The sequence below is a fragment of the Engystomops pustulosus genome, chromosome 9, assembly GCF_040894005.1.
Source record: "Engystomops pustulosus chromosome 9, aEngPut4.maternal, whole genome shotgun sequence".
NCBI lineage: Eukaryota > Metazoa > Chordata > Amphibia > Anura > Leptodactylidae > Engystomops > Engystomops pustulosus.
Window position 1 is genome coordinate 103,377,883 of NC_092419.1, and position 15,836 is coordinate 103,393,718.

Below are 15,836 nucleotides of genomic sequence, written 5' to 3' on the forward strand. Positions count from 1 at the left end.
AGTGGGCACTATGTAGTCCGTGATTTCAGAAGTGAATGACTGTAAGTCGCTGCTTTTGGCTAGAAGAACTGCTTGTAGTAGACCCAGTATATGATCGGCACATCTTACACACCAGGATATCACCCCTGCAATCCCTTCTTTGTCTGGGGATAAGCAGCTACCAGACACAGTTCATCTCCCATATTTTATTCTTCCTTCTTGCTCAGCTTAGCTGAGGGGACATGATCTTCTAACATTTTCCTCCCATATCTACATATGGGATCTTCTCTACGAACAACACAGTAAGTGCTGACCATGGTGCATACACACTAAAATGTGTTAAAGGGGCCCCCACTGTGTGACCCTGGGGCAGCTGCAGGTCTGTACACAGCTGGGGAAGGTTCGGCTGGGGAGAGCTCCATTAATCATATAATGATGGCATACAGTATCTGTGTTCTACTCCATAGCTCCATATTTGTTGAGGGAGTGGGAATGGGACAGGAGGCTGTACCTTTATAATTGCACTGGCAATGGGAACATGCAGATGAATGCCCCATCTCGCTGAACAGAGCTTATATTTCTATAACTTTCCGCATGGTGGTCGGGACATTGCTTACTGTCTTCACACCTCAGCCACACATTTCTGAAATGGGAATCCCCTTTAAAGTTAGATACTGCAGGTGTGTGACATAAGCAGAGGCAAGAAAACTCTAAAAAGCCCCTGGGTTCTGTCTAAGCCCATAAAATGCCCCATCACCTGCACCCATCACATGGCTTGCTATACACAGACTCTTATGCAGTCATATACACTGCACGGCTTTGTCGCTTACATAGACCCAGACAATCCTGAGCAAGTCTGGGTCTATGTAAGTTACATGTTCAGCCTTTTCTGGCGTATAGATCCCAGAAGTAAGCACACTGCAGTATAGGGACTTTTTGTCTGAAATCCCCTCTATGTATATATATCAAGAATCTATATGGCTGCCCCTCCTCCAGTGCCTTATATACTCATTTCCCCCACAACCTGTGCTCTATAGACCGACATAGACATGGCAGCCTGTATTCTGCTGATGGACCCACAGCTGTATATTAGGGATTGCTATACAGGCACTACTGTGGAGATAAAGCCCTGCAGTCTAGACATGTGTAATAACCATCTCTTCTACTAGTTTACAGATTATACCCGTCCATAATCACAAATTGTCGCTACCCTTAAATTCGGCAGCATATGTAGTAGTATTCACATATTCACATGCTTCAGTAACAAACCACACATGAATACACCAGTGGGTACGGACCCCTAGGACAGGGACACACACAGTGGAAGTGCCGGCAGATAATATCCAGCAGCCAGCATTGGAAGCTTACTAGATGGGATCTTTAATAATAATCATCTTTATTTATATAGAAGCATCAGATTCCATAGCGCTTTACAGATCCTGGGGAACATATACAAATAAAATAAGAATAATAACAGTCATGTAAAACTAAAGGAATGAGGGCCCTGCTCACAAGAGCTTACAGTCTATGAGGATCTATAGTGACTTCACATTAGTTATCCAATTCAAAGGCACTATACTGTAGTTAGCCTCTCTTCAAGCTGAACTGGTCGATAACAGAGAACAATAAACTGAAATTATTGCAAAATACTAATAGATCAATAAGGAAAGTTTTTCTACTCTCTTAACCCTGTCATGGGATAAACGCTCCATACATTACGCTTATGATACAAGGTCAGTGTCCTGTCCCCCTGAGTTTAGCATAGAGAAGGTTAATTGTGCTGCAGCAGTAGAGAGCTGCTGGGGCTGTCCTCTGTGGCTAGGCTGGTGGCTGGTCCCATCCCTCCCTGTTGGCTGCTCAGAGGTGATAAGATGCTATCTGATTCTTAAGAGACAAGTTTGGCACAGACTGACATCAGTTACACAGAGGAGGGAGTTGTGGTGATGAGAGGAGGGAGCAGCGGGTGAACAAGTCAACTCAGACACAGCTGGAAAATGGGGAGAGTGCAGAAAAATACGGAGCCCCTCGTGTGTCCCCCTGCTCTATCCCTGTATACCCATAGCACATTAATATTCCCATTACTATGGATCCTTAACTATTGCATTGCTACATTCCTGCGCACAGTCCTATCCAAATCCCTAAGTATAGAGACACCCAACGTAGTATTCATAATGGGCTACGTGACCATACGGGACCCAGCAACTCCTGAAATCAAACAAAACACACAAATTTGTTGGGGTCCAATTTATTTATTTATTTATTTACTTTTGTGCAAATGAACTACGGTATTTACATTTCAAATTAAAAAATTCTAACAAAATTTTTAATCATCCTTTCATAAATAATCCTAAACTTCTCAAACTGATAAATCCTACAACATGCTTGATTACATCCAGTATCCCCCTCCATGCTGCACTGAATACCGAAATTTAACCCCTTACAACTTTTTACCATTTATTCTGCTTTCAAGGTGTCACTTAACCCTTTAACGCCTGGTAGGCCCCATATCTATCTACGTGCGACGCGTCCTTATCATAATGATGAAATTTGGGGATATGCAGTGTAAAATCTTATAATATGATGGATCTATGTAAATTATACATTCTGTAAATCTTATGACCCTATATATTAATTAGGGGGGGGGGGGTGCACAGAGTCCGGGCCTCCCCACCCCACCCTTAGACAGTGGCAATTTTCTCTAGTAAAGGCGGGGCAACGGGAGTGACCTCCTTGTGTCGAGGGACTAGTAAACTATAAGGGATAAGGGTGTCAGGGAGAGAAGAGGTGGACTCTCACTACTACTGGAGGGGAAATAGTATTGTTTAAAGGGGTCAAGGTGCACCCGGGGGGACTATTTCCCGAGCCTAGAGGGTCCCAACGAAGAGATTTGGGGTGAATTAATAGAAGAGGAATTTGAGGCGTCTTGTTTTCTACAAGAGGTGAGTTAACACAGAGATCTATACAAAAAAGAAAATTCTGGATATAATTTGTAGACACATAGCAGAGCTGATATAGTCCTGGGACTTTGTGAGCCCATCCTATGTACACTACAGACAATTCATAGCAATATCATCATGCACAGCGCCAAGTGATAAACTCCTGCTACATCTAATGTGTATGTATATATATGTATATATATATATATATATATATATACACCATATTTTTCTTTTGTAGTTTACACTGGAAAAGTTCCGTAATAGTGTCACATAATGTGGTGCACAGCAATACATCTATTTTCACTTTACTCAAAATAATCTTATTGGCAAAGATACAGGCAGTCCCCGGGTTACATACAAGATAGGGTCCGGAGGTTTGTTCTTAAGTTGATTTTGTATGTAAGTCGAAACTGTATATTTTATAATTTAAGTTCTAGACAAATTTTTTTCTTTTGTCCCAGTGACAATTGGAGTTTCAAAATTTTCAAATAATTGCTGTAATTGGACCAAGGATTATCAATAAAGCTTCATTACAGACAACTTACAGCTGAGCATTGCAGTCTGGGGCTATAGTAAAGCCGCCAGAGAGCTTCACCAGAGGTCACAGTGGGCAGAGGGGTCCGTCTGTAACTATGGGTTGTCTGTAAGTCGGGTGTCCTTAAGTAGGGGACCGCCTGTAATAATAACAAAAAAAATACTCACATGTATGTGAAAAAATACTCACAAGTAGGTTGTAACTTTACAGATCATCACTTATCTAGTTTGTCACCTGTATATTACAAACCAAAGGCGAATTTGGTTGTTAATTGGCTAATTCATCTACTGATATTTCAAGAGATAAATGATTTGTAATCATTTTGCAAAGCAAAACAATTTGATTTCTTATTCTCATTTTTTTTATATTGTAATGTAATTATTAGTTAATAAAATATTATATTGTAATGTCATAAAGTCATATGTATATAGATACATATTTTACAATTACAAAAAATGACACTATTCTAACATAATATTCTTATTTTTATTTACATTTATGCCATGTTTTAATCTATGATTCTGCTTTTCATATTTCCAATGACAAATATTAATGAAAAAAAAATATATAAAAGTCTATAAACTTTTGTTGCTGATTTGAATGTGTGATTTTGCTGTGCTGTGTCTGGGCAGGATTATTGGTTCTGTTCTTTTATATAGACATTGGGGCTCATTTACGAAAGGTCCGCGGACCGCACTATCGTCCGATATTTTGTAACAGACTTTTTTTTTTAAAAAAAATTTACACTTTACAGATAGAAATAAACGAAAACAAATCATTAGTATTATTGCTTGAAAAATAAAGAATATTGGATGAGTGCTATCGCACTACACACTTCCATTTCTGTGATATACAGGCAGTTCCCAGGTTTAATACAAGATAGGGTCTGTAGGTTTGTTCTTAAGTTGAATTTGCATGTAAGTCGGAACTGTATATTTTATCATTGTAATCCCAGCCAGAACTTTTTTGGTCTCTGTGACAATTGTATTTTAAAAATGTTGGGTTGTCATAAGAATCAGGAATAACAATAAAGCTTAAATACAGACACATTTAACCCCTTAACGACTTGGCCTTTTATAGTTTTTTCACTTCCATTTTTCACTCCCCACCTTCAAAAATATATAACTTTTTTATTTTTCCACATAAAGAGCTCTGTTATGGCTTATTTTCTGCGTAACAAATTGCACTTCGTAGTGACGGTATTCAATATTCCATGGCGCGTACTGGGAAGCGGGAAAAAAATTCCAAATGCAGTGAAATTGGTGAAAAAACACATTTGCGACACTTTCTTGTGGGCTTGGATTTTACAGCTTTCACTGTGTGCCACAAATAACATGTCTAATTTATTATTTGGGTCGGTACGATTACGGGGATACCAAATTTGTTTAGGTTTTATAATGTTTTCATACATTTAAAAAAATTAAAACCTCCTGTTATTGCCGCCATCTTCTGGCGGCAATAACTTTTTCATACTTTGGTGTACGGAGCTGTGGGTGGTGTCATTTTTTGCGACTTTTGATGGCGTTTTCATTGCTATCATTTTTAGGACTGTGCGACCTTTTGATCACTTTTTATAAATTTTTTTATATTTTCCAAAATGGCAAAAAAATGTCATTTTTTACTTTGGACGCTATTTTCCGTTACGAGGTTAAACGCAGTGAAAAACCGTAATTATATTTTGATAGATCGGACATTTTCGGACGCGGCGATACCTAATGTGTTTATGATTTTTACTGTTTATTAATATTAATATCAGTTCTAGGGAAAGGGGGGTGATTTGAATTTTTAGGTTTTTTTATTATCATTTTTTTTTTAAAACTTTTTTTTACTTTTACTTTTACTATTTTTCAGACTCCCTAGGGTACTTTAACCCTAGGTTGTCTGATCGATCCTACCATATACTGCCATACTGCAATATGGCAGTATATGGGGATTTTACTCCTCATTCATTACAATGTGCTGATAGCACATTGTAATGAATGGGTTAAAACGAGACTGCTTCGGGCCTTCGTGAGACCCGAAGCTGTCATGGCAACGGATCACCGCTCCCCGTGACATCATCGGGGAGCGGCGATCCGAGGCAAGATGGCGGCGGTAATGTTTACACTGTATTGGCATCATGTGGATGCTGATACAGATAAAAAGCATGTGGGTTAGCATCCCTCTTGCAGGCGATGCTGCTGCACCCCCCCCCCCCCCCCCCCATGTTAGGAGCCCCTGATCAAGAGAGTACATAGTTTGCTATGCATATAAACTGCAGGTGCCACTCCCCCCCCCCCCCCCCAAAAAAAAAAAAAGAAAAGAAAAGGACTTCACTGGGGTGAGGGTTGAACACTGTGGCTGTAGTGTCACCCGCATCATCTGTAGATATAGCAGAGCCGATCTCTCTGTTGCTCTTAAATGGAATTAAAACAGGTTTTTAATAATGGAGTATGACAAGGATATGGTACTAAAGTTCACTCGATGGGACATGCTTTGGGTAATAAGAAGTTACATGCCACTCCCATAGTACACCAATAATGTCATACAAGTCCTGAATTACACCCAAAGTAATTTTTGCCAGTGTTGCCCGTTTGTTCAGCATCTGCACAAACCTTACTGGGAGCTGTCTTTATATTAGGAACTGATATAATAATGTAAAAGTAATAAAATTATCACAGATTGTGGGGGAAATAGACAGAATAAGTAATGGCATGTATCATGTGGCTGTACTATGTGTTTTTAGCTTATTATAATAATTTTAATGTCTTTTCCTAACCATGAAAAATGCAGATTATCAGCTTTACTGTATATACTCAAGTATACACCAACCCGAGGGGCCTAATTTTGCCACCAAAAACTGGGAAAACCTATTGACTCGGGTATAAGCCTAGGGAGGCAAATGCATTGGTCACAGCCCCAGTATATGGCCAAGCCCCCTGTAGTATACAGCCAGCCCAGCCTGCCCCCAGTAGTATACAGCCAGCCTAGCCTGCCCCCTGTAGTATACAGCCTGCCCAGCCTGCCCCCTGTAGTATACAGCCAGCCTAGCCTGCCCCCTGTAGTATACAGCCAGCCCAGCCTGCCCCCTGTAGTATACAGCCAGCCCAGCCTGCCCCCTGTAGTACACAGCCAGCCTAGCCTGCCCCCTGTAGTATACAGCCAGCCTAGCCTGCCCCCTGTAGTATACAGCCAGCCCAGCCTTCCCCCTGTAGTATACAGCCAGCCCAGCCTTCCCCCTGTAGTATATGGCCAGCCAGCCCTCTGTAGTATGTAGCCAACCCCTGTAGTATATAGCATCCAGCCCCCTGTAGTATATAGCCAGCCCCCTGTAGTATATAGCCTTCCCCCTGTAGTATATAGCCAGCCACCCCCCTGTAGTATATAGCCTTCCAGCCCCTTGTAGTATATAGCCAGCCCCCTGTAGTATATAGAAAAAAAACAACTCACCATTCTGACGCCCCAGGAAGCTCCTCTTCTATCTTCGTCTGCGCCGACTCTAGTTCAGCGACAGGTTTGTGCCCAGGGACCAGTCGGTGCACAAACGAGGATGTCAGCTGTGGCTGATATCCTAAATTCTGTGCTGGCCAGGCCGTGTGCGCTGACCAGGAGCCGGCGCACATGAAGAAAGAAGAGGAGCTTCCTGGGGCGTCAGAATGGTGAGTACTCAGTTTATTTTTTTTCTATACCCAAGTATAAGCTGAGTGAAGAATTTTCAGCACAAAAATTGTGCTGAAAAACTGGCTTATACTCGAGTATATACAGTAATTAATTAAATATGTAAATAAAAATGACCACTAGGAATCACTCCAGATGTTAAGTGAACCCAACTGGGGGTCGCTGTAAGAATCTATATTTCACTATAACTCACACTCATCCCGGACTGTAATTTAGTTATAATTTAGCTTCTATTTACTTCCCGTTACACATTTCTAGAGCAGTGACACAGCTCAAAGAAACTATTAACAAAAATTACAATGTATTTGCTGAGAGCTTCGAATATTGGGGAAGGGTTGTATTCTCCTCTGGGGCCCAGTCTATATGTCTGGTGACATGATCCATTTCATCATGATACTAATCACTGTCACTGCTTTATAACCTGACATGCAGCCCCCTGTAATACCAGGACCTTTATACACTTGTGGAGGGGAAACTTTCTACCTCTGCGGGCGCGGTCCCACGTTGCGTTTGCAAACGCAGACGCAGACCAAACCGCGCCCACCGGGCGGTCCGCGGTCCAATCGCATCGGTGTTTCTCTATGTTTCTATTGAAAACGCCGATGCGATTGGACCGCGGACCGCCCGGTGGGCGCGGTTTGGTCTGCGTCTGCGTTTGCAAACGCAACGTGGGACCGCGCCCTGCAGCTTGTTAGATATGGCTGCCGAAAGATAATTAATACCTGCTAATTCATATCCAGGGTCTGGGTCACAGGCCCATAATAATCCATATAGAGAGGCTTCCGGAAGTGGATCTGACTAATGAGGCTCACAGTTTTTATGTCCAATTTTTATTTATGACCCCCCCCCCTTACCCCCTCTGTGTATACCCCAATAGGTGAGAACCTTGTGATGGACATTTTTAGTTTCCCGTCTTATGAGTGATTTGTGTTTATTTTGGATTCCTTAGAATTCTGAGGTTTGTCAAGATGATTCTTTCTTACTTCCTTTTTGACCTGGTGCTTATTGTATGTGAAATTTCTTTCTAACAACTGTGACTTCACAATCTTGACTATCAGAGAAGTCCACCGTACTCTCATACACAACAGTTGGTTGTGTTTCTGACTTCCATACAGAAACATAATGTCCCATGTTTAAGGCCTCATGCACACGTCCATGTAGTTTGGCCGCTCACGGCCCCATTGATTTCAATTGGGCTTGTTCATGGAGCGGTGCGTGCACTGTGAATCACTGCCGACTCCCCGCACTACAAAAGACAGCGCAGCTCCTATTCCTGCCCATTTTCGTGCCTTAAAGTAATTTCCTATGGTATTGGCTGGCTGAGCAACGCTTAAAGGAGTTGTCCACTTTCAGCTAATAATTGATATTGTTTATATAATAAAAAGTTACAATTTTCCAATATACTTTCTGTATCAATTCCTTTCAGTTCTCTGGATCTCTGCTTGCTGTCATTCTATAGAAAAGCTTCTACGTTTACTTCCAGCGGATAGAAATCAAGTTGTATCACACGGCTCTGATTACTTTCTGTGCACCTGCCTGTCCATCACTAGACCATGGACTGATTTCAACGTAGAAGCTTTCTATAACAGGACAGCAAGCAGAGATCTAGAAAATTATGAAGATTTGATACATAAAGTATATTGGAAAATTGTATAACTTTTCACCACACAAACAATATCAATTATTTGCTGAAAGTGGACAACCCCTTTAACTGCCAATGTCAGATGGGCCGCAATCAATGCCACGCAGCTGCCTGCAGCCCGCAAAGTGCACACAGTCATGTGCATGAGGCCTCAGTCTCATGTCAGACTTAAAGTGAGAACAACACGGCAGCTTTCTTTAAAAAAAACAGCGCCACACCTGACCATGGTTTGTACTGGTATTGCTGCACAGTTGTATAAACATAAATGGAACAAAGCTGCAAAACCAAGGACTACCTATGAGGTGTAGACTTGTTTTTGGAAGAAAGCAGCCATGGTTTTCAACCTCTGGTCAGCCCCTATATTGAAAAAAATGAGAAAGGCCGGCCCCACACAGGGCGCTTTGTCTGCACTTGCAAACGCAAACAAAGTCGCGCCCACCGGGGCGGGGCTCGGCCCGATCGCATCGGCGTTTCTATGGAAACGCCTGCGATCGGGAACGAGCCGCCGGTGTTTTGCGTTAATTTAACGCGAAACACCGGCGGCTCGTTCCCGATCGCAGGCGTTTCCATAGAAACGCCGATGCGATCGGGCCGAGGCCCGCCCCGGTGGGCGCGACTTTGTCTGCGTTTGCAAGCGCAGACAAAGCGCCCTGTGTGGCGCCGGCCAAAGGGTGAAGACACACATGGCGTTTTTGGCCCGTTTTTACTATGTGCGTTTTCAGATCGTTAAAAACGCATGCGTTTTTTGCCGTTTTTCTGAAATTGCGCGATGAAAAAAGGCCAAAAACGCATGCGTTTTTTAACGCATGCGTTTTTAACGATCTGAAAACGCACTTAGTAAAAAAACGGCTCAAAAACGCCATGTGTGTCTTCATCCAAAGGGAGGAATAAAAAAACAGGAGACTCCCAGTTCAACCAGATCTCAAATATTTTATCAACAAGGGCCAGACCGTAACGAAAAAGGGATCTAAACGAGACAATCTTAGGGCTCATTCACACGCGGTATGCCCGCCGTGTGCTGGAGAGGAGGTGGCTCTATTTTTTTGCGGTGTGCGGCCCGGATCGGTGTCACACATGTGTGGCACAGTATCCCCTCCGTGCTGCTATTGCCATCTATGGGGACGTACATGCTGCCGCATACACGTCCCCGCAGACGGCCATGTGAATTTACCCCTATATGGACCAACCCACACATTTTTGTTTACCTACAAGTTTCTAACTTCTTGTCAATTTATTGAACGCCTCCTTTATTGCTTATTCCATGTTAAAATGTTGCCGTTTTTATGTAACAGGGATATACACGTAAATAGACAACTTTACTGGTGAATATTTCATGATAAATAATCCATCCAAGGATCCGTTTTTTAATGGACTGCTTAAAAACGGCATGCGTTAACAATGTGTTTACGGTTGCGTTTTGTAAACACACCTGTTAACAGCTGTTTAATTAGGTAAATCACTCTTCAGCTATTCCAATGCGTTTTTAAACGCATGTGGTAAATGCAACGTGTGACCGCACCCTGAAGGTGCGGTCACACGCTGCATATTGAAATGCATTACAGCAGCTGTCGAGAGGTGATTTGCCTAATTACATTACTGTTAACATTTCAGTTTACAAAACACATCACAAACATGATGTCAATACATACGTTAACTTGGCGTTAACATGTGCATTTTGTTAACACATGCGTTAACAAAATGCACATGCTAACACATACATATATGGCGTTAATGTATGTGTTAACATGTGCATACATGTTAACAGTAATGTCAACGCAATGAAAACGCAATGTGTGACCACACCCTTTGTGAGGTAAAGAATTTGAATCATAGTTTTATAAATAATACTAAACTTCTCGAACCGATAAATCCTACAACATCTAGTATTCCCTCTATGTTGTACTGAACACCAGAAATTAACCCTTTACAACTCTCTACTATTTATTCTGCTGGTAAGACGTCACTTAACCCTTTACTACCTGTAGGCCCCATATAGTTATATAGTTACATTGTTTATACGGTTGCAAAAAAGACACTTGTCCATCAATTTCAACCAAGGAAGGGATTGGAGGATGGGATTTAGGGGAAACCATTCTATATAACATAACCATCAATGTTATGTAAAAAGTCATCCCTTTTTGAAGCTCTCCGCTGTCCCTGCTGTGACCAGCACCTGAGGCAGGCTATTCCACAGATTGACAGTTCTCTGTTGCCCCGTCTCCTTTGGTGATTAAATCTAGTTTTCTCCAGACGGAGACACCGCCCTCTTGTCTTTTGATTTGATTTAAAGGACATCTCCCACCAGAATGAAGGATTATAAACCAAGCACACTGACATACTAGTGTGCACCCCCTCTGGCAGGATCCGCTCTTCTTTGAGCGTAAAAAAATATGCAAATGAGCCTGAGGGGCTCCAGGCTCCATTAACAGCTATGGAACCTTGAGCCCCTCAGGCTCATTTGCATAATTTGAAAAGCTTTTTAAAAAAAAAAAAAAAACTCAGGGCATATAAAACTAAAAGAAGAGAAGATCCTGCCAGAGGCTGCACACACCAGCATGTCCGTGCTTGGTTTACAATGCTTCATCCTGGTGGTAGATGTCCCTTAACCTAGAACAACTTACCACCATATTTTTTGTATGGACCATTCATATATTTATATAAATTAATCATGTCCCCTCGTAGTCGTCTCTTTTCCAGACTAAATAAATCTAGTTGTTTTAATCTTTCCTCATAACCAGGACCCTCCATACCCCTTATCATATTTGTGGCTCTACGTTGAACCCTCTCCAGCTCCAGGGCCTCCTTTTTATGGACCGGTGCCCAGAACTGGACAGCATATTCCAGGTGAGGCCGAACCAGTGCCTTGTATAGTGGTAATATTACATCCCTATCCCCAGAGTCCAGACCACTTTTGATATATGACAAGATCCTACTAGCTTTAGAGGCAGCTGATTGACATTGCATGCTGTTATTCACTTTATGATCTACTAGTCACCCAGGTCCTTCTCAACAAGGGACTCTCCCAGATTTACTTCCCCAAGGACATATGTTGCCTGTGTATTATAAGCCCCCAGGTGCATAACCTTACATTTATCCACATTGAACCTCATTTGCCAAGTGGATGACCAAACATTCAGTTTGTCCAAGTCCCCATGCAGCCTATGAACATCCTCCATAGACTGTACAGGCGGTCCCCTACTTAAGAACACCGACTTACATACGACCCCTAGTTACAAGCAGTCCTCTGGATGCTGGTAAATTACTGTACTTTAGCCTTGGGCTACTATAAACAGCTATAACAGTTATCAAAGGCGTCTGCAGTTAAGTTTTATTGTTAATCCTGATTCTTATGACATTTTTAAAATCCAATTGTCACAAAGACCAAAAATATTTTGACAGGGGGTATAAAATATACAGTTCCGACTTACATACAAATTCAACTTAGGTTCTGTAGGCTTGTTATTATCTTGTACATAACCCAGGGACTGCCTGTATTACACTACACAGCTTGTACTACTCCCATCCTCCATACACTGTATTACACTACACAGCTTGTACTACTCCCATCCTCCATACACTGTATTACACTACACAGCTTGTACTACTCCCCCCATCCTCCATACATTGTATTACACTACACAGCTTGTACTACTCCCATCCTCCATACAATGTATTACACTACACAGCTTGTACTACTCCCATCCTCCATACACTGTATTACACTACACAGCTTGTACTACTCCCCCCATCCTCCATACATTGTATTACACTACACAGCTTGTACTACTCCCATCCTCCATACATTGTATTACACTACACAGCTTGTACTACCCCCATCCTCCATACACTGTATTACACTACACAGCTTGTACTACTCCCATCCTCCATAGGCTGTATTACACTACACAGCTTGTACTACTCCCATCCTCCATACACTGTATTACACTACACGGCTTGTACTACTCCCATCCTCCATACACTGTATTACACTACACAGCTTGTACTACTCCCATCCTCCATACACTGTATTACACTACACAGCTTGTACTACTCCCATCCTCCATAGGCTGTATTACACAACACAGCTTGTACTACTCCCCCCATCCTCCATACATTGTATTACACTACACAGCTTGTACTACTCCCATCCTCCATAGACTATATTACACTACACATTTTGTTCTACTCCCATCCTCCATACACTGTATTACACTACACAGCTTGTACTACTCCCCCCATCCTCCATACATTGTATTACACTACACAGCTTGTACTACCCCCATCCTCCATACACTGTATTACACTACACAGCTTGTACTACTCCCATCCTCCATAGACTGTATTACACTACACGGCTTGTACTACTCCCATCCTCCATACATTGTATGACACTACAGGGCTTGTACTACTCCCATCCTCCATAGACTGTATTACACTACACAGCTTGTACTACTCCCATCCTCCATAGACTGTATTACACTACACGGCTTGTACTACTCCCATCCTCCATACACTGTATTACACTACACAGATTGTACTACTACTCCCATCCTCCATAGACTGTATTACACTACACGGCTTGTACTACTCCCATCCTCCATACATTGTATGACACTACAGGGCTTGTACTACTCCCATCCTCCATAGACTATATTACACTACACATTTTGTACTACTCCCATCCTCCATACACTGTATTACACTACACAGCTTGTACTACTCCCCCCATCCTCCATACACTGTATTACACAACACAGCTTATACTACTCCCATCCTCCATAGACTGTATTACACTACACAGCTTGTACTACTCCCATCCTCCATACACTGTATTACACTACACAGCTTGTACTACTCCCATCCTCCATACACTGTATTACACTACACAGCTTGTACTACTCCCATCCTCCATAGGCTGTATTACACAACACAGCTTGTACTACTCCCATCCTCCATAGACTATATTACACTACACATTTTGTACTACTCCCATCCTCCATACACTGTATTACACTACACAGCTTGTACTACTCCCCCCATCCTCCATAGACTGTATTATACAACACAGCTTATACTACTCCCATCCTCCATAGACTGTATTACACTACACGGCTTGTACTACTCCCATCCTCCATAGACTGTATTACACTACACAGCTTGTACTACTCCCATCCTCCATAGACTATACTACACTACACAGCTTGTACTACTCCCATCCTCCATAGACTGTATTACACTACACAGCTTGTACTACTCCCATCCTCCATACACTGTATTACACTACACGGCTTGTACTACTCCCATCCTCCATACACTGTATTACACTACACGGCTTGTACTACTCCCATCCTCCATACATTGTATTACACTACACGGCTTGTACTACTCCCATCCTCCATACACTGTATTACACTACACAGCTTGTACTACTCCCCCCATCCTCCATACATTGTATTACACTACACAGCTTGTACTACTCCCATCCTCCATACATTGTATTACACTACACAGCTTGTACTACTCCCATCCTCCATACACTGTATTACACTACACAGCTTGTACTACTCCCATCCTCCATACACTGTATTACACTACACAGCTTGTACTACTCCCATCCTCCATAGGCTGTATTACACAACACAGCTTGTACTACTCCCCCCATCCTCCATACATTGTATTACACTACACAGCTTGTACTACTCCCATCCTCCATAGACTATATTACACTACACATTTTGTTCTACTCCCATCCTCCATACACTGTATTACACTACACAGCTTGTACTACTCCCCCCATCCTCCATACATTGTATTACACTACACAGCTTGTACTACCCCCATCCTCCATACACTGTATTACACTACACAGCTTGTACTACTCCCATCCTCCATAGACTGTATTACACTACACGGCTTGTACTACTCCCATCCTCCATACATTGTATGACACTACAGGGCTTGTACTACTCCCATCCTCCATAGACTGTATTACACTACACAGCTTGTACTACTCCCATCCTCCATAGACTGTATTACACTACACGGCTTGTACTACTCCCATCCTCCATACACTGTATTACACTACACAGATTGTACTACTACTCCCATCCTCCATAGACTGTATTACACTACACGGCTTGTACTACTCCCATCCTCCATACATTGTATGACACTACAGGGCTTGTACTACTCCCATCCTCCATAGACTATATTACACTACACATTTTGTACTACTCCCATCCTCCATACACTGTATTACACTACACAGCTTGTACTACTCCCCCCATCCTCCATACACTGTATTACACAACACAGCTTATACTACTCCCATCCTCCATAGACTGTATTACACTACACAGCTTGTACTACTCCCATCCTCCATACACTGTATTACACTACACAGCTTGTACTACTCCCATCCTCCATACACTGTATTACACTACACAGCTTGTACTACTCCCATCCTCCATAGGCTGTATTACACAACACATCTTGTACTACTCCCATCCTCCATAGACTATATTACACTACACATTTTGTACTACTCCCATCCTCCATACACTGTATTACACTACACAGCTTGTACTACTCCCCCCATCCTCCATAGACTGTATTACACAACACAGCTTATACTACTCCCATCCTCCATAGACTGTATTACACTACACGGCTTGTACTACTCCCATCCTCCATAGACTGTATTACACTACACAGCTTGTACTACTCCCATCCTCCATAGACTATATTACACTACACAGCTTGTACTACTCCCATCCTCCATACACTGTATTACACTACACAGCTTGTACTACTACTCCCCATCCTCCATAGGCTGTATTACACTACACGGCTTGTACTACTCCCATCCTCCATAGGCTGTATTACACTACACGGCTTGTACTACTCCCATCCTCCATACATTGTATTACACTACACGGCTTGTACTACTCCCATCCTCCATACACTGTATTACACTACACAGCTTGTACTACTCCCATCCTCCATACACTGTATTACACTACACAGCTTGTACTACTCCCATCCTCCATACACTGTATTACACTACACAGCTTGTACTACTCCC

General features: G+C 42.3%; 1 protein-coding gene across 2 annotated transcripts in view; it reads left to right on the top strand.

Annotated features, from left to right (window-relative positions):
* The first annotated feature begins 2,350 nt into the window (after positions 1-2,350).
* Positions 2,351-15,836, top strand: part of GATA1 (GATA binding protein 1) — a 31,213-nt gene continuing 17,727 nt past the window's right edge. Inside the window, exons 1-2 of one of the 2 annotated variants that reach the window (XM_072125076.1) lie at positions 2,351-2,918; positions 11,491-11,596. The gene's annotated coding sequence lies outside the window, so the exon portion shown is untranslated. The remainder of the gene's footprint in view (positions 2,919-11,490; positions 11,597-15,836) is intronic. The other variant, XM_072125075.1, reaches the window with a different exon arrangement.